The 19740-nt window shown below is 39.8% G+C and overlaps 1 protein-coding gene across 20 annotated transcripts in view; it reads left to right on the top strand.

Moving 5' to 3' along the window:
- CSGALNACT1 (chondroitin sulfate N-acetylgalactosaminyltransferase 1) overlaps nucleotides 1-19740 on the top strand; it is a 341281-nt gene that overhangs the window by 164122 nt on the left and 157419 nt on the right. For 3 of the 20 annotated variants that reach the window (XM_053216492.1, XM_053216494.1, XM_053216488.1), the window contains one exon: nucleotides 285-402. The exons of the other annotated variants lie outside the window; for them this stretch is intronic. The gene's annotated coding sequence lies outside the window, so the exon portion shown is untranslated. The remainder of the gene's footprint in view (nucleotides 1-284; nucleotides 403-19740) is intronic. 20 annotated transcript variants of the gene reach the window in all.

Below are 19740 nucleotides of genomic sequence, written 5' to 3'. Positions count from 1 at the left end.
GGAGAGGAAGAGAATCCCATGATTCGGGGCTCGAACTCACGAACTGTGAGATCGTGACTTGAGTGGAAATCAAGGGTCAGACGCTTAACTGACCGAGCCACCCAGGTGCCCCTAAATGTGTTTTCTAAGTTTATAGAAAATGTGAATAGCCACCTAATCCTGAGCCTGTGGGATATATGCCAAGGGACAGTCTTGATAGAAGGGGAAAAAAGGATTAAATTAAAATTAAATTAAATGCCATCATATGATTTACAACATTTGACTTTTAGGATATTTTTTTGCAGGCAAGTGAAATATAATACTTACCTACAGTCTTGGAAAGTTGTCCTAATTTGAATTCTGACCTAAAGTTGGAACAGAAGCTGTACTTGGGCATGGATTAGCTGGCCGCATGAGGGTCAGGTGTGTTGTTCTTGTGTTATATCATCACGTAAGTCTTCTTCCCCTGAAGTCGTTGTTGTGGGTTTTGGTCTCATTGTTATTGTTCGTTTCACTGTAATTTGATACATGACATCTTAACTATTATTTTTAGTACATGGAAAGCCAGATTATGGATATCACTGTGACCTGACCTCTCTCCATCCTTTGACTCTTTGGCCGCTGTCCTTGAAACTCTCGCTTCTCTTGGTTTATATAACGTTAACAATACTTGCTTACAGTTTTCTCCCTCTTTTCTGGTTGTTCCTTCCTAATCTCCTTCCTGTTGCCCATATATTAATGTTCCTTTGCATTCTGTACTCTCTCCTCTTAGTCTGTACCTCTGTGTAGTTTCTTCTGGTCTAGATGGTGAACTTCCATCCATTTATTTCCAGCTGGTTATTTCCAAACCAAAGCTGGTTATTTCCAGCTTTGTTCCCCCGGCTCACACTATTCTGTGCTGCAGACTCCTTGCCATTCCTACTGCATACCCCACCAGGGCCCTCTACTCCTTGTCCCCAGTTGAGCTGATTAAGTTAGAGCCAGGTGGTGAGATTCCTGTTTCCTGCCTCTCCCCAACTAGGTTGCTACCCTAAACAAGTCAACACTTTTCTAACTTGGACCCATTATAAACAAACATAAGTAGTAAATAACTACCAAGTTGTGGATGAAAATGAGACTGTGCACACATCACTGAATTTCTTGTAATAAAGTTGCCAGATGAATTCACATTCTCAGCAGTATTGCAAACTGGTATGTACCTCCTTCCAAATAGATGATGCTGCAGAACCCCTGTATTCTGTTGTTCTAGGAGCCAGTGGCAAAGGCATGAATACCTCTACATTGAAAGAGAGATCCTTAGAAGGGAAGTCCTGTCCAAACTTGGATCAGATAATGCCACCATTATCAAGGGGCATGGCTTTCTTCTCTGTGTCGTCCCTCTCGAGAGGCAAAATTTTAAACTCTCAACACAAGCAGTAGACTTCCAGCTATGATTTGTTTCATACTCGTACTTCATATGTGACTAGCATTTCAAATACGCAACAACAAAAAGCCATAGGCAGGGTACTCAGCTGGTGACAACAAAGATATTAATATAATACTACCCTCAATATATAGTAGCCAGTGAGAACTTATCACAGACATTATTATTATTTCTATAGATCATTATTTGATCCTGAGTAATGTGAAAATAAGGTTCATCTAAGCAAACTTAAAAAAAATCCAGTAACTCATGTCCTTCCAGAATATTACCTAAGTACAAATACTACCCATACACATTGCCATTTCTTATAGTATGCCAGTGCACTCAGAAAATTTGCTAAGTGTCTTCTATGCACTAGGCAGGATTCTAGGAGTTGGAAATACAGAAGTGAACAAGAGATAAGAACCCCTGCCCTCATGAAGTTTTTCCTCTGGATCTAGGAGTCTGAACATTTGGCAAGATAACTGGTTTTTGACATTTCCATTTTCTTCCAAGGTTTATTTACTATTATAAATCCCATCTCCTTTTGATCACAAAGTCTTGGATTGTTAGAGCTGAAAGAAATGACTTAACTGCTCTATGCATGGCATGAATTCTGGGCAGGTGGGCAGGGGTCCTAAATCGTAGTTGTACTTGACCATATGATCTTGAATGATTTCTTTACATCTCTGAGTCTCAGTTTCCTCACCTGTTAAACAAGGACTGGATTTAAATCTTATTCAAGAATGGTAGTTGATGGGTGTTTGGAATGTTTGAGAAGGCATTTTGGTTGACACAATGACTGAGTGGGCCCAGGAATGCTAAGTAACTTTCATGTCACAGACAAGCCTAGCCCAGGCCACAGAGCTTATGAGAGCTGAGATGGGAGCAGTACCAGCAGTCTTTTCAGGACCCCATGACATTGCATTCTTTTCAGGATTGTCTAGGGAGAAGTGATCCCTGATTTCTGTTCATTTGGAATAGGCTGGGTAAGGCAGTGGACGTGCCTTTGAGGGGAAAGCTGTCTGCCAAGATCCTCTACTCTGAAGTCCTCAGACTGGGTAGAACAGGGAGCTTCTAGTTCTCATTCTAAAGCTAAGTAGATTTTCAAAATATCCCCTGATTTTTATCAGGAAAGTCTTTTTAGAGTTGAAGCTCAAATACATAAAATTATGTCAATTAGAGTTAATTTCTACTAGAATCTAGTTAATTTGTGTAGCTATTGTTATCTTGTTATGCAAAGATACAAACATTATTACAACCCTGATTTTGAGGAGACTTATGGCATCCAAAGCCTAAAGTGAATAATGCCAAAATACTTTACAAGCAAATCATTAATCCATAGAAAATAAGCAGCTTGTGGAGAGAATAGTATGTGAACCAAACCAAAAAGGTTACGTAAGGAAATCTTATCAAATAAACAGTGTAGTTAAATAGCTCTTCTTTTATTCACTGGTAAGCTGGTGTAGTGTAATACTGTCCAAGAGGTAAAAATCAGGCCTCTCTAGCTGAGAAGTATCATAAATGAAAGAAGGAATTTTCATCTTTTGCCAATTAGGTTGAAATGGCATCTCTGCCTACTTTCTGTGTCTGGTGAAATTATAATCTTTCTCCTTATGGTTATTGGACCCTTACCTTGCCCTTATGGCATATATTTGGTTGGCCAAATGCTAGAGAAGGATTATGAAACATCTTACAAAGAATCTTTTACCTTTACATTGTTTCCCAAACTGTGTATCAAGGTACTCCAGGGCACCAAAGGGAATCCACAATTGTGCTTTGGAATTTTTTACATTTTCAAGTAAAGGGTGCTAGACATCTCTTGGCTGTCATGCAAACTGCTAGCTCAAGGTAGTTCATACTTTCAATATTAGATTGAGCTATGCTCCTTTTGATGATATCACATCTTTGGGAAACTGCATTTTCAGCAGTTACTCTGATAAGAAGCAATTGCTACACAAAATGGGGTGGTGGTGCCTAATCTGATCCCCAGTTTGCAAAACAGTGCAGTGCCCAAGAGATACACACCTCCCATTGTTAAGTAATGTGGTTAAGAATGCTATAAAACTGTTATTTTTCTTTCAATGTATCATATTCTTAAACAGTTACTAAGTTATTAGGATATAAATACTCATAAACTAGTGGACCTAACTGATTAATGAAAAAAAAACTGTTAGCCCTTTCTTTTAAGTCAAGGGGTGTTATAAAAGTTAATGAGACATGAATGGCACCCTGAACTGAGAAAGTTAAACCTTGGACCTAAACACCTTGGTGAATCTCCAAATAGGGCAGAAGACAAGAAAGTTTCTTTATCAAAGAGCAGGTATCTGGAAAAAAAGATCCGCTCCCTGGGCCACCTCTTTGAGCAGTCACAGGGGCGGCCACAGCTGCTGGGTCCTGATAAAAGGGCCAGGACTGCCAGATGGTCCACTCCCCACTTGGTGTGGCCACTGCCATCTCCGTTTCTGGAGAGTTCAAATAGGGTGGGAAGAATGACTGATATGCATAGTGAACACAGCCTAAGGCTAAAGATATATTATCATATTGTCTGAATTTTTTTTTTTTTATTAGGAACTTAGGAATGTGGGCTCTTCTGAATAATTCACCCTACTACAGAATATAATAAGCATTTTATATAAAATCAGTGACAGTTCCTACAGTTCCCTTTCAGGCCTTAAATTCATCAGTCTATCCAATTGAGGCTGACCATAATATAAAGATCAGAAGGGAGCCTCGGCATGAGCCAGACATCTTGACTGTAAAAAAATCTAAGAATGTTAATTTTATTAGGGGCAAATACTTGACTGACAGGTATCAAAACACAGGGATAAAAGTTGGAAGTGCTCAGAGTAGCATCCTAGGTGGAGAAAAGAAGGGAAATAGGAACTTCATCACCTGGTTCTAAACTAATCTCTGGGCAGAGACAGTTTTCAATGGTTACTCTTCCTTATACTCCAGCCCTGAGGGCAGGAACACAAACAACTTTTGAAAGGAGTATTTTTGTCAGACTGTCATTTTAGGAAACCTCTAGAGACAGTTAATGGAGGACAATTACATTAGACCAGCACTTCCCAAAGTGTTAGTTACCCAGATTACTAGTGCTGTGGGATGCTTTTCAAAAGGAAAATTTTTGGTGACCAGATAAGCTTGGAAAATGTACTGCTTTCTCGTAGGGTACAATGTACTGTGGCCTATTAAAGATTCTGGGAGTTTAAAGTAAAGTAATGTTTAATATGACTTCCTGATTCCTGGCTTTCTTTTCCACAGAACCCTTTTCCAGCATGACATTTCTTAACCTTTTTAAGAATAGTGTCCCACTAACTAGCCTTTTAGAGGCACTGCCCATGGATGAAAACCTGATTCCAAGTTAGACTTGCATCTCACTAGCTGTCACAAACTAAGCCAGCATTTCCCAGCCTTCGATCTGGGGCTGAAAAGAAATGCAGATGCCCCAGCCCATCACTGGAGTTTCTGATTCTGTGTGTCAGGGCTGCTGCCAGTTATCTGCATTTCTGAGAAGCTCTGCAGGTGGTCTTGGATTTTCTAGAGGTTGAGAGTCTCTCTACTTGGAAGAACTTTCTAAGTTCCAATTCTTTTCACTAAAGCTGCAGTAGGTGTCTCCACAAGACTTTTTGATGTTGGGCATGTTTCCTAAAGGGAATTGATTTTCATGTTGAAAGAAAACCGATGTGCTGCTATTGGCTCGGAGTTTCTCAGCCTCTGGGCCTCTCCCTGCTGTCCTGTGTCTGGGCGCTGGCGCTGCTTTGCTCCTGGAGGCCACTGGGGAGGGGGGGTTGGGAAGTGGTAAAGAACAGGACCATTGAGGGTCTGTTCCTGAGCTCCTCAAGCAAGGTGCTGTTCAGACTGGAGCTCTGCTTTGTCGATAAGCTGATAATTTGGTAATGTAGAGGTTGATCTTATGTTCTCTTGGAGAGAGGTTCTTTGTTACGGATCTTCTCATCTTACATCTCATGGCCTAGCATTCTCTAGAATCTCCGTTCCTCCCTGTGATACCACCAGAAGCAAGGCAGGAAATAGCTTAGTAAGACTAGTGGGTTTTTATGGTAACCAGTCAGGGAATTAATACAGGGATAGTGAAGTGGTATCGTGTAGCCACAGGCTTCTTTGGCAGATTTTTCCACTAAAGAGAACGAAAGTGCCCAGGTGAGAACATAGGGTGCTGGTACCAAGTCAGAATCTACTGGATCTACCTACTCTGAAGGTGGTGTGGGAAAAGCCCCATAACTGCATGTTTAATCAGAAGAAGGATAATCAAGCTTCTCACATGGTACCTGAGGTGCTTTCATGAGGTCCCTTTGTGCTTTACCTTCTTCAGTCACATGTGGTCCTTAGCCTTGCCACAGAAATTATGTCAGTAGTTACTGGAGAGTGTAAACTCACATGGAAAGCAACCCTCTTCCTGCTAACTTAGAGCTCTTACCAGTGTGTGTTCTCTCTTTGTAGTGGTCTGGAGTGATTCCCTGAAGGATAGGCCAGAAGAAACACACACCAGGTTCTGCAGTATTCCAAGCACTATGTAGTCTATTTTACATATATAATTCCCTCATCATTCCTTCCAACAGCCTTTGAAAGTACTTCTTATTAATTCTTTAAATAAAGTTGAGACACAGAGGCTCAGAGAGATTAAATAAGTTGTCTGAGGGTACACAGCTAGAGAATGTGGGGGGCTAGAATCCAGATCTGTTGATTCCAAAGTCCACTTTGATGTCCCCCCCAGCCCACTGTCCATTGGCCATGGTGCCATCACACTTGCTTCTGAATATCTTCTTTGCATTGAACTCGATAACAAGCTCTTAAAAAAGAAAACAGAGATGACTTAGAACGCTTTATTCCTAGCTATGTATTGCCACAGCCATGGAACTGAGAATGTCACCAGTCATTCTGGGACACACTGTGACAGAAAGGAATATGGTAGCAGAAGATTCATTCATTTTTCTCTGAGTGTAGTTAGATTATACTTCTTTTGATTTTATAAATAGTTGGTTTTGAATAAGCAGTTAATAGTGTTCACTGGCAGTGTGTTTTATGTCCAAAATTTAGTGGCATTAGCTAGAATTTTATAATGGCATAAATTTCCTGGAGGAAATAGAATATCACCATGGGATATATAGCTAACATTAGTAAAATAAATATTAATCCAAGGTTAACTGTTAGTCTAAACTTTTTCTTAATTCAAAATCCAAGCTAAGCCTTACTTTGTCAAAAAGCTTTATTTCAGCTCAGCTTGAAATTCTAATGTGAAAATCACCATAGACTTACAAATATCCAGCACAAATAATATTAACTGTCTTCATAACTTAATTACAGAATACCCAATACCATTGCCCAGGAGGCACATGACCATAAGCTTCCAGGTTTAGAGATCACACATTTCTCAAATGTTAGCTTTGGATGGTGATCATTTAATTTGACTCTCACGTTCCACAGATGAAAAAAAGTACTGTGGTGAGTGATCTTTTCAAAAGTCATAAAGCTGGTGGGTGGCACACAGGGCTTCTTATTTTGTTACCAGAGATAGTATTGCCCCTCACTGGAAAGTTTTTAAGAAACACTTTAGCCAGACCTATTAATGTAGCAGACTATTAGGCTTGGCCCAGTTTGTGTTTCTTATGGGTCATTTAATCATAACTAAGCAATATAAACATACCCCAAAAGCTGTGGGCCGCAGAGAGTGACAGTTGTCAGTGTTGGGCCTCATTGGTTTGAGTTCTCTCAAATCCAGAGTAAGAGCAGGTGGCCAACAGAATTTGGAAGGCTTTGAAATTTTATTTCAGTCGCTCAGTTACCGCAGAGCAATCATTGGTTCTTTGTTGGCAGTTTCAAACCGAATGTGGAGGGTGTGTGGCTTGTGTAGTACAAGGTAGCAGGAAGGTGACTGGAGAGTTGAAATAAGCTGAAACTGAATGCCTGCAAGTGAACATCATCCCAAGCAAGCCCTATAATCAAAGTAATTGGATGTATAGTGATTGATAATTTTAGTGAAAGCTGAGTGCAGTTCTCTGCTAATATGTTGTTCTGAATCACACTTGCTTATTATTATCAGAAAGGCCTGAGGCATTTGGTAGTTTGACTAGTTTTGGGAAAAGGTCACTTAGACTGAAATCAAATCATCTTACTTTTATTTTAATGTCAGAGGCTGGTGTGATACTGTATATACTTCATGGTTTTGCATTGGGTTCAGTGTAGCTCAGAATTTTTTCTCTGAAGTATGTGTGTTTTTGTCCATGTCTTCTGGCCATGGTCTAATCTGGCTATATTGGTCTACCCTGGTCACTAGGACTTCCAGCTGAGAAATCTTTTGAGGCATCTCAACAACAGTAGCTGTTAGAATGGCTGCCCTTCTCTAGAGTGAACTTAGTAGTTTAGACTCTTCCTACTACAAAAGATAGAAACTCAGTTCATACCGGCTCAAGCAAACAAGGGTACAGGGGCAGCTGGCTTCTGGGATTCCTTGATCCAGGAATTAGAATTAGATCTTTTGGCTCTGTTCTTTGTGTTGCCTTCATTTTTAGGTAGCGAGGAAAGGCTATAGTATCTCTGGATTTAAGCCTAGCTGAAGAGTGAGCATGATTCTCCATCCCTTTTTTTCTGTCTCATTGTGTCTAGTGTTTGGTCATTATAATAATAATTTGATATCTATATCTATATCTATCTATATACATATATATATAATTTTTTTGAAGTTTATTTATTTTGAGAGAGAGAGAGAGAGAGAGCGAGCATGTGGGGGAAGGGCAAAGAGAAAGAGGGAGAGAGAATCCCAAGCAGGCTCCATGCTATCACCACAGAGCATGATGCAGGGCTGGATCCCATGAACCATGAAATCATGACCTGAGCCAAGATCAAGAGTTGGGTGCTTAACTGACTGAGCCACCTAGGCACTCCTGTATATAATTTTTAATTGAAATATAGTTCACATAATAAGTTTCAGATGTAGAACATAGTGATTTGACAATGATATGCATAATGAAATGCTCACCATGATAAGTGTAGTTACTCTGTGTGACCATACAAAGTTATTACAGTATTATTGACTATATTCCCTGTGCTGTACTTTTCATCCTTGTGACTTACTTATTTTATAATTGGAAGTTTGTACCTCTGCATCCCCTTCCCCTATTTCACCTGTCCCTTTACTCCCCTTTGTAAATCACCAATTTATTCTCTGAATTTATGTCTATTTCTGCTTTGTTGTTGTTGTTTATATTTTTTTTTTGTTCATTTGTTTTTAGATTCTACATATAAGTGAAATCCAGTGGAATTTGTCTTTGTTGACTTATTTCACTTAGCATAATACTCTGCAGGTCCATCAATGTTGTGAATGGCAAGATCTCATTCTTTTATTTTTTTTTTTTAGGATTTTTTTTAACGTTTATTTATTTTTGAGACAGAGAGAAACAGAGAATGAATGGGGGAGGGTCAGAGAGAGAGGGAGACACAGCATCTGAAGCAGGCTCCAGGTTCTGAGCTGTGAGCACAGAGCCCAATGCAGGGCTCGAACCCACGAACCGTGAGATCATGACCTGAGCCAAAGTCAGATGCTCAACTGACTGAGCCACTCAGGCGCCCCATGATCTCATTCTTTTTTAAGGATGAGAATATTCCATTATATATATACATAAACATCACATTTTCTTTATGCAGTCATCTGTTGATGGATACTCAAATTGCTTCTGTATCTTGGCTGTTATAGATAATGCTGCAATAAACATGGGGGTGCCTATGTCTTTTTGAATTAATGTTTTAATTTTCTTTTTAATTTTCCCAAAAGTGGAATTACTGGGTTATATGGTATTTCTGTTTTTTTTTTTTTTTGAGGAACCTCCGTACTGGTTTCCAGAATGTTGTACCAATTTATAATCCCACCGACAGTGCATGAGGGTTCTCTTTTCCTTCTCTCTCAATCTTTCCAGCAAATTCCAAGACCGACTTTCATCAGCTTTGATTGGGTCACATGTCCATCCCTGAACCAGGGGAATGAATTACTCAACTGGCCAGGTCTTGGTTTTGTGTATCACTCCTAAAGACAGATGATTTCTTTCACACATGAACTAGAGAAAAGGTTGGTTTTAGTAAATACTCTCAGGCTCTTTAAATGAAAATGTCAAGACTTTGAGGGGAATTAAGAAAAAGAGGCACATTATATTCTTCCACGTGCACATTATAGTGTTGCTAACGTGCATTACCGGTTTTGAAAGGTCTAAGAGTCAGTCTTTCAATAAAAGTATTGATTTTTTTCCCCACTATTTCTTCTTTTGGTTTCTCTAAATCATCTGTGAAAACTTTAATCATGTTCTTCTATTATGCTATCATTCACCAGGACAGTATGCAAAATCCCAATAAATGGGGATGTATAGTCAGCTGTGATGCCTGGTTACAGCCATGGCCTTCTTGAGGGAGGGCCAGGTGACTGGAAACTTATATTTTAGAGCCTGATTTTCTGTCCCAGCATTTTCAGGATTCATTTGGGTAAGACAAATAGCTCAAACCGTGCCGGGCTGGTAGATAATTATCACAATGTTATTTTGAGGCCTTTGCATCTGATTTTTTTTCCTGTTAAAAACTAAGACAAATAATTTTCTTAGTTATTGGAAAAATCAGAATAAAGTTCTGAATCCTTTGAAATGATGGCGAGCTCACCATTCTTGAGTATGTACCATAGCAGTGTTCTGTCTGTTTAGAGATCAGTTTCACCACACCATGACAATAACTCATTTTTATTCTCAGCTTTATGGGCCTTGGGTTCCTGAAAGTGAAATTATGAGTGTATATTAACATACTGTTGATACTCAGTGGCTGGTGTATTTTCTATATTTATTTTATCAGTTAGAGAAGCATCAGACTTCAGTAAAAATCTTTTCTCTTTATATACTGACAGGTTTTTAAATCTGGAAACAAAAAAGATACAAAAGAATTTGTATGCCACCATTGATTTCTTGCAGAATTCTGCCTCAAGTTAATAAAAAAGAATCAAACTTTGGGACTGCAAGGAGCTGTTCTCTGAACTTTTGTCCTTAGTTTCACCTGATAGCCAAATGGGCGAGAGAGGCTATCAGGCTTCTATAGGATGATATTGAAACTCTGAGGCAGGCCTCTCTGCATGCTATTATATCTGCCCTTAGACGCCCCCCCCGCCATCCCACCCCAGGCTGGGATGCTTCTATGACTTTCTTTTTATACTTGGTCCTCAGCAGGTTTACTACGATGGGCTTTGGCATGTTTGCTTTATATTTCCCCTAACTGTGGTTCACTCAGCTTGCTGGCTGTGTGGCTCAAGACCTTGAATCAGTTTCGGCAGATTCCTGGTGACGGTCTTTGTGGCTGCTGTTGCCTCCTCTTTTCTCCTTTTGGGGCTCCAGTCACACGTTATGTTCGCACTTTGATCTGTGCTTCCTATGCCACTTAAGCTCTTTTCTGCGTTTTCAGGTCTGTTTTTCCCTCTCTGCTTCTGTTTGGATATATTCTACTGACATCTCATTTCATTTCATTTCATTTCATTTCATTTCATTTCATTTCATGTATTTATTTTTTTAAGTTTATTTATTTATTTTGAGAGATACAGGGACAGTGTGAATGAGGGAGGGGCAGAACAAGAGAGAGGGAGAGAATCCCAAGCAGGCTCTGCACTGTCAGTGGGGAACCCATTGCAGGTCTTGAACTTATGAAACCATGAGATCCTGACCTGAGCCAAAACCAAGAGTCGGACGCCTAACTGAACCAGGCAGGGGTCCCTCTTTCACTTTAGAAAACCCCTCTTGTACTGTGTCTAATTTGCTGTTAAACACATGTATTGAATTATTAATTTCAATTATTATGTAGATTATATATAGATTCTAGATATCAGATAAAATTATCTTTCATCTACTTTATTCAACATAGTAATTGTAATTATATTAAAATTCCTTTTTGATCATTGTAATATCTAGATCACCTGTGGGTCAATATGGTATCCAGTTTTTCTTAGTTTTTGGTCATCCATTCTTGTTTCATGTCATGCTTTGTAATTTTTTATTAAGTACCTGACATTGTATATGAAAAATGGTGGTGTTTCTGGATGCTGTGCTCTTCCTCCAGGGGAGATTTTTTTTTCTGGTGGACAGTAGAATAAAGCTGTTCATCTAGATGCAGTCAACAATTATGATGATAGGGGTGGAGTTTCAGGCTGCTCTGTTTCTGTTTACCTGACTCCTAAGGCAAAGCCCATTGAGGGTCTTACCTGAAAGCCAGGGTTCCTTGTCCATGTTAGACCCTAAACTAGTTCCAAGCAGAGTGGGATTGACAAAAACTTCTTAGCTTTTCAGCTTTCAGCTTTGTGCTTGTCTTCTCCTTTTTCAACTCGTGTTTTTGGATTTCTCAAGTGCCTTGAATGCAAAGGCTGAGTAGCGTAATTTTGGTTCACGTTCTTGAGGTTCCCTTTTCTCTGGGATCTTGGCTGCTCAAGTCCTGGCTGTAGTGGTGGTCTGAACTCCAGGTTGTGTCTCTTTGACCCAGGGAGACTGCTCCCACCTGTGGGCTGCAGCTGTCTGCTCACCTCTTCTCCCCCTCGCCCTTCTCCCTCCTCCTCCTCCTCCTCCTTTTCCTGCTTCTTCTCCTCTCCCTCCTTCTCCTTCTTCTTTTCCTCTCCCTACCCCTGCTTCTTCATTTTTAGTTCAGCTTTTGTAGTTGCTTTCAGTGGGAGAGACTTAGTGTGATATTGCCATTCCATTTTAGTTATTTTACAATACAAGTGTTCTCATGAATGCGATATGTATTCAGGCAATATGTATGAAAATACTGTTTATTCAAAACAAAGTTTTACTTCAAGAAAAGAGAATATCCAAATTTTATAACTGTTTTTAGGTAAAAAAAACTCTGGTGGTTGTCAGAAGTAGGGGTTAGGGGGAGAATGAAATGGGCAAAAGGAGTCAAAAGGTACGAATTTTCACTTATAAAACAAGTCACAGGCATATAGAGTACAGAATGGTGACTATAATTAATAATACCATATTGCATATTTGAAAGTCACTAGGAGAGTAGGTATTAAAAGTTCTCACCACAGGAAAAAAAACTGTATGTATAGTGACAGATGTTAACTAGACCTATTGTGATCATTTCACAATATATATAAATATCAAATCATTATATTGTACACCAGAAACTAATATAGTGTTATGTCTGTTATACCAATAAAAAATTTGAGAAGGAAAATAGCTTTAGGATTTAAGAAAAAGTAGAAAATATACATGAGATCTTGGTGAATACCTTTTAAAAGTGTATTCTCAAAGTTCAGAGACCAAATTTCTTGCTGGCTTTTTCTTTAAGAATAGTTGGAAAGTGGGGCGCCTGGGTGGCTCAGTCAGTTAAGCATCTGACTTCAGCTCGGGTTTGTGCTCATGGTTCCTGAGTTTGAGCCCCCTGTTGGGCTCTGTGCTGACAGTGCGGAGCCTGGACCCTGCTTCAGATTCTGTGTCACCCTCTCTCTCTGACCCTCCCCTGACTTGTGCTCTGTCTGTCTGTGTCTCTCTCAAAAATAAACAAACATTAAAATAAATTTAAAAAAAGAATAGTTGAAAAGTAATCTACTGAAAAACGTATTTTTTATTGCATCAAAGTCATTGAGATCAGATTGCTAGCAAAATAAATACAACTGACTTTTGAACAATATGGGTTTGAATTGTGCAGGTCCAGTTACATATGGATGTTTATCAGTAAGTGTACTGGAAATTTTTTTTTGTAGATTTATAATAATTTGAAAAAAACTTGCAGACAAATTGTATAGCCTAGAAGTACCAAAAAAGTAAGAAAAAAGTTGGGTATTATTGAAAGAATATGGTATATAATACCCATAACATATAAAATATGTGTTAATTGACTATATTATTGGTAAGGCTTCTGGTCAACAGGGTATTAGTAATTATGTTGTGGGGGAGTCCAAAGTTACAGGCAGATTTTTAACTGTTGGGAGGAGGAGTGGCATCCCTAACTCCCTCATTGTTCAAGGGTCAACTGTAGATAGAAAGTGGAAGAAATCACTTATAAACATAGATACAAAAACCCTAAACAAAATATTAGCAAAATGAATCTTCTAAAGGTTAAAAAATATCACAACTTAGTTGGGTTTATTCCAGGAATTCAAAGATGGTTTGGCATAAGAAAATCTTTTTTTGTAATTTACTCATATTCACAATTTAAATCTGAAAACCATGTGTTTATCTCAACGGATGCAGGAAAGTATATAATAAAATTCAAATTCCATTCATGAAAAGCCCGTTAAAAATAGTGGAGCATTTCTAGCCTCAGGTGTACTTAACAAAAATTTTCAGCAAATATCATACTTAACTGTGAAACTTAAGCAAAATTTCCACTAATATCAAGAGTAAGATAAGAATGCCCATAACAATAAATTATCTAAAAATAATAAATAAGTCCCATTTATAGTAGCATCAAAACAATAAAATACTTAGGAATAAATTTAACCAAGGAGGTGAAAGCTCTATACACCAAAAACTATAAGACATTGATGAGAGAAATTGAAGAGTACACAAATAAATGGAAAGGATATTTCATGTCCATTGATGGAAAAATTAATATTGCTAAAATGTCCATATTACCCAAAACTATCTGTAGATTCAATGTAATCCCTATTAATATTCCAATGGCATTTCTTGCAGAAGTAGAAAAAAATTCTAAAACCTGTATGGAACCACAAAAGATCCTGAATAGACAAAGCAATCTGAAGAAAGAAGAACAAAGCTGGAGGCATCACACTGCTTTATTTCAAACTATATTACAAAGTTATAGTAATCAAACACAGTATGGCATTGGTAAAACACACAGACCAATGGAATAGAATTGAAAACCCAGAAATATATATAGGCCTCACATATATAGGCAACTAGTGTTTGTCAAAGGAGTCGAGAACATTCAATGGAGAAAAGATGGTCTCTTCAATAAATGGTGCTAGAAAAGTTGGATATTAATATGACTATTATCAAAAGGACAAGAGGTACTGGTGAGATTGTGAAGAAAAGGAAACCCTAGTAGACCATTGGTGGGAATGTAAATCAGTATAACCACTATGGAAAATAGTTTGGAGGTTCCTCAAAAAATTAAAAATAGAACTGCCATATGATCCAGCGATTCTACTTCTGAATATGTATCCAGAGGAAATGAAATCACTATCTTGAAGTGATATCTGCACCCCAATGTTTATTGAAGCATTATTTACAATGGCTGAGACGTGGAAACAACCTAAGTGTTCATCTATGAATGGGTGGATAAAGAAGATGTGTGTGTGTGTGTGTGTGTGTGTGTGTGTGTGTGTGTGTGTGTATAATGGACTATTCAACCACAAAAAAGAAGGAGATGTTGCCATTTGCAACAACTTGGATAATCTCAAGGACATTATGTTAAATAAAATGAGTCACACAGAGAAAGACACATATTGTATGGTCTCACTTATATGTGGTAGATTCCACAAAGAATAAAACTCACAGAAATGGAACAGACTGATGGTTGCCAGAGGTGGGGTTTGGAGGGTGGGTGACATGGGTGAAGGTAGTCAAAAGGTACAGACCTCCAGTTACAAGACAAGTAAGTTCTGGGGATATAACGTACAGCAGAGTGACAATACTGTATTATGTATTTGAAGGTTACCGAGAGAGTAGATCTAAAAATTCTCATCACACACAAAAAATTGTAACTATGTCGGTGTTGGGTATGTTAATTAAACCTAATGTGGTAATCATTTTGCAATACATACATTTATCAAATCATTGTGTTGTATACCTTAAACTTATACAATGTTATAACCAATTATATCTCAATAAAGCTGGAAAAATATAACTTTTTAGGTTAAAGTCATACACTATTTGTGTTCACTCATTAGCTTTTTCTTTATTTGTTGTTGAATATGCTAGAAACTGAATATATTGCCAGGAACTAAGTAAGCATAATCCCTCCCCTTAGGGATTGTAAGCCTAGTGGCAGAGATGGGTATTTATGTGTCTTTTTATCTTGATCTGCAGCTATGTATAATTATAAATTGTACATTTTACAGAGGAAAAGTAAAAATAAGTATTAAACAAGAATAAAGGGTAACTTAATTTAGACTGGGGGAACGGTTTTAGAGAATGTTCCCCTTTGGGAGTGTCAACTGGGACCAGCAGACTGAAAAGGGGAAGAGCTTTCTAGAGGAAGTGGCATGAGAACCAAGAATATGGTTCATTGGAAGAACTGAGAAATTGAACTGAAGAACTAAGGGTGTGTGGCTCTCAGGAGTGTAGAAGGTATATGGGGAGAGGGGGCCAAGACAGTGACATGAGATGAACTTGGAGCTGTGCTTTTTAGGCCACTCTAAGGAATTTGTGGAAAGCCACTCCAGGGTTTTGAGGAGGCAGGCTTTCCTGGTTTAAAAGTCTGGCTCTATGGATAGTGAAGTAGGAGCAGCAAGGGTAAAAGCAGGGGAGCCAGTCAGGAAGCTCTTACAGTGGGTCCAGGTAAAGAGGGTGGTGGGTTGGGCTATGATTATGACAGAGGTGGAGCAAGTAGACAGCCTTAAGATCTATTTTGGAATTAGAATGAACAGAAGGGAGTGAGCAAGAATTGGCTTCAATGGTAATACCTTGTTTTCTGGTGTAAACATCTGAATGGTTACAGGCACCATTTACTGATATGGAGGACAGAGCAGGAGGACGGTTTTGGCAGGGACATCAGGAACTTGGCTTTGGGTGTGTTAAACCAATGGCACATCTGAGCAGAGGTTAAGTAGGAAGGTGGATAAATGTGTGTGAAACCCAGCCAGTTTTAGGCAGGTTTAAGTTTAGGCAGAAGATATGAACAGCCATGAAAGTAGATAGGCTTGCCTATGACAAGAAAAACAGTAAGAGGAGTCAGTCTTTGGGGACTTCCTCATGGAACCATCTGGTAGAGGAGCTGGCATTGACAGAGAGGGGAAAAGAGCAGGCAGACAAGAGGTTGGGGGTTTCCAGGAGAGGCTGGAGTGGAAGCCAAGAGGAAGTATTGCGTAAGGAAGGAGGGAGTGATTGGCACTGTAGGTGCTGTCACTAGTCAAATGAGATGACTCAAAAATGTCCTTGAGATTCAGCAGTCAGGGCTTCAGAAAGGAAATCAGAGGTGACTTGGGGAAGAACAGTTTATTATTATTTTTTTATTGAGGCATAATTGACTTACTGCATTCTATTAGTTTTAGGTGTTCCACATAATGATTTGGTATTTGTATGTATTGTGAACTGATCACCACAATAAGCCTAGTTAACATCCCTCACCACATATAATTTTTTTTCTTGTGATGAGAACTTTTAAGATTTACTCTCAGCAACTTTCAAATATGCAGTGCAGATTTATTAACTGTAGTCACCATGCTGTACATGACATTCTCATGACTTACTTATGTTAGAACTGAAAGTTTGTACCTTTTGACCCGTATCACTTGTTTCCACTGATGGACAGATGGATAAAGAAAATATGAAACCCCTCTCTCTCTCTCTCTCTCTCTCTCAGTGGAGTATTATTCAGCCACGAGAAAGAAGGAGATCTTGCCATTTGCAACATGGATACATCTTGAGAGTATTATGCTAAGTGAAATAGGTCAGACAAAGAAAGACAAATGCTGTATGCTATCTCTTATATGTGAATCTGAGAAAAGCCCAAAGAAACAGAAACTTGCGTTCATATAGATGCAGAAAACAGATACAGATTGTTAGTTGTCAGAGGTGGGAGGTGAAGGGTGGAGGGTGGGCAACATGAAAGAAAGAATAATATGAGTGGAGAGGTGGAGGCAGGACTCAGACTGAAGAATCCAGAGATGAGAAAAGGGAGACAGGCAGGGCTGACACTGTTTCAGAAACTGGCTGGCAGGGCTAGAGGGAGATGCATAACACAGTTTTGAGTCAGTATTTCCCACACACACAGACAAATGTGAATCCATAGATACTATAGAGATAGTAGTCTGCCTCTTGTGGAATGGAATCTCTTCATTTTGTGTCTAAGAGTACAGGCAAAGCTACCCCTGAATACAGTGACTTAAATAAAAGGGTTTTTTTTTTTTTCACTTAAAGTGCAGAAGTTGATGATTCATTCCAAATGCAAGAGAGACTAGGGAAACAAATGTCTTCTGACTTTGGGCACCAGGATCATAGGTGGCTGAGTCCTAAGAATAGGGAAGGTATACACGTAGTCCCAAAGCATGACGAATATCCACTGCAGTGTGTTATCCTGAAGTCCTCTCAGCTGGCAGTGTGCTGGCCTGCCTCACAAAATAGGACTGGGCTTTTGAGAGAGTTAACGTTAGAAATCATGATAAATTACAGGGTGCCTGGATGGCTCAGTCAGTTGAGTATTCGACTCTTGATTTTGGCTCAGGCCATGATTCTGGGGTAATGGGATTGAACCCCACATTGGGTTCTGCACTGAGCATGGAACCAGCTTAAGAGTTTCTTTTTTTCTCCCTCTGCCCTTCTCCCCAGCTTGTGCTCGCTCTCTCTCTCTTTAAAAAAAAAAGAAAAGAAAAAGTAAATTAGGGGCACCTGGGTGGCTCAGTCAGTTAAACATCTGACTTCAACTCAGGTCGTGATCTCACAGTTTGTGAGTTCGAGCCCTGTGTTGGGCTCTGTGCTAACAGCTCAGAGCCTGGAGCCTGCTTCAGATTCTGTGTCTCCCCCCTCTCTGCCCATCCCCCATTTATGCTGTCTCTCTCTCTCTCTCTCAGAAATAAACATAAAAAAATTATAAAACCAGAAACCTAAAAAAGGAAATTATGATAAATTATTCTAAATGTCAAGGCCTGAGTGGCCAACTAGAGGAATAGAATCCTATGTGGCATCTGTAGCCTGCATGCTGCCTTATGTCTCTGGGGTGACCTGTGCCCAACACCTGCACCTGATGCCCAAAGGCTGCAGCTGATCTGGACCTGCTCCACCTGATGGCTGAGTGAAAGCAGAGTATGGCTGTGGCATCATTTTTTCCCACTGCTCCATTCAGTGCAACCATGCCTACAGGATCCACTTGTCTTGCATGCTAGCTCACTCTTTATTTTACTTTATTTAAAAATTTTTTTTAACGTTTTACTTATTTTTGAGACAGGGAGAGACAGAGCATGAACAGGGGAGGGTCAGAGAGAGGGAGACACAGAATCTGAAACGGGCTCCAGGCTCCAAGCTGTCAGCACAGAGGCCGACGCGGGGCTCGAACTCACGGACCGCGAGATCATGACCTGAGCCGAAGTCGGCCACTTAACCGACTGAGCCACCCAGGCGCCCCCCCCCCCCAAAATTTTTTTTAATGTTTATTTATTGAGAGACAGAGAGAGAGACAGAGCCTGAGCATGGGAGGGGCAGAGAGAGAGGGAGACACAGAATCCAAAGCAGGCTCCAGGCTCTGAGTTGTCAGCACAGAGCCCAACATGGGGCTCGAACTTGCAAACCGTGAGATCATGACCTGAGCCAAAGTTGGATGCTTAACTGACTGAGCCACCCAGGTGCCCCTCTTTATTTTACTTTTGAATTAACTGTGGCAGCGGGCTGGACTTCTATGATGCCAGTAGTTTTGTTCAGTTGTTGGCTGAGCATGCTTCAGGATTTGGCCATCATCTGAGCCGCCTCTCATTTTCTAGTTATAGACTCAAAGTCTTCACATCAGCATTGGCTTCAGTTTCTTACTCAAGTCAGACAGCTGGGAAGTGGCAGAGCCTGTACCCAGATTCATTCCCTGTGATTTCAGAGCCAGTGCAAGTATGTCTTACTTGCCCTTGTACTTCCATTGCCTGGCATGGTAACCCGATGTGTAGTATATGCAATAGGGTGGGCGGAGGTGTTGATTGAGATCTTTTTCTCAAGATCTTTTTCTCAAGATCTCCCCACAGCCCCAGCAGTAGAGCTAGTATCCTGTTGAGAGCAAAATTATAAGTTTTCTAGTGCCACATACAGTCTCCATTCTATTTCCAAGTGCAAGAATGGACGCTGGTGTGGCCAACTTTTACCACTGGCCACTAAGAGGAGACCTGGGGGGGAGAAGGAGGTGGGCTTCTGCATACAGTCTTTGTGAATAAAAGATGCTCCTTTTCTTTCTTTCCTGAAGGAGATCAGAGAGACTAAGGGGGCCTCTGAGCTGAGGTGAAGGAGGGGGCCAAGAGGATTACTCATATAATTTTTGAGGTCCACAAGAAGCAAAGACTATTTGTATGTTCCATTATTGCATGTCTGCTGAGTTGTAGGACTTGCTGACTTTCCCAGTGCTAAAGGAGCACAGAGAAGAACATTGGTGAGAGAGAGTGTGTATGATGGTGTAACTAGTTGCAGAGGAAACAAGACAGTTTACTCAAATTCGTGGTTTCTGAGAAA

This window comes from Acinonyx jubatus, chromosome B1 (assembly GCF_027475565.1).
Source record: "Acinonyx jubatus isolate Ajub_Pintada_27869175 chromosome B1, VMU_Ajub_asm_v1.0, whole genome shotgun sequence".
NCBI lineage: Eukaryota > Metazoa > Chordata > Mammalia > Carnivora > Felidae > Acinonyx > Acinonyx jubatus.
The sequence above is the reverse complement of the archived record's forward strand: the minus strand, read 5'-3'. Positions and strand labels throughout refer to the sequence as shown.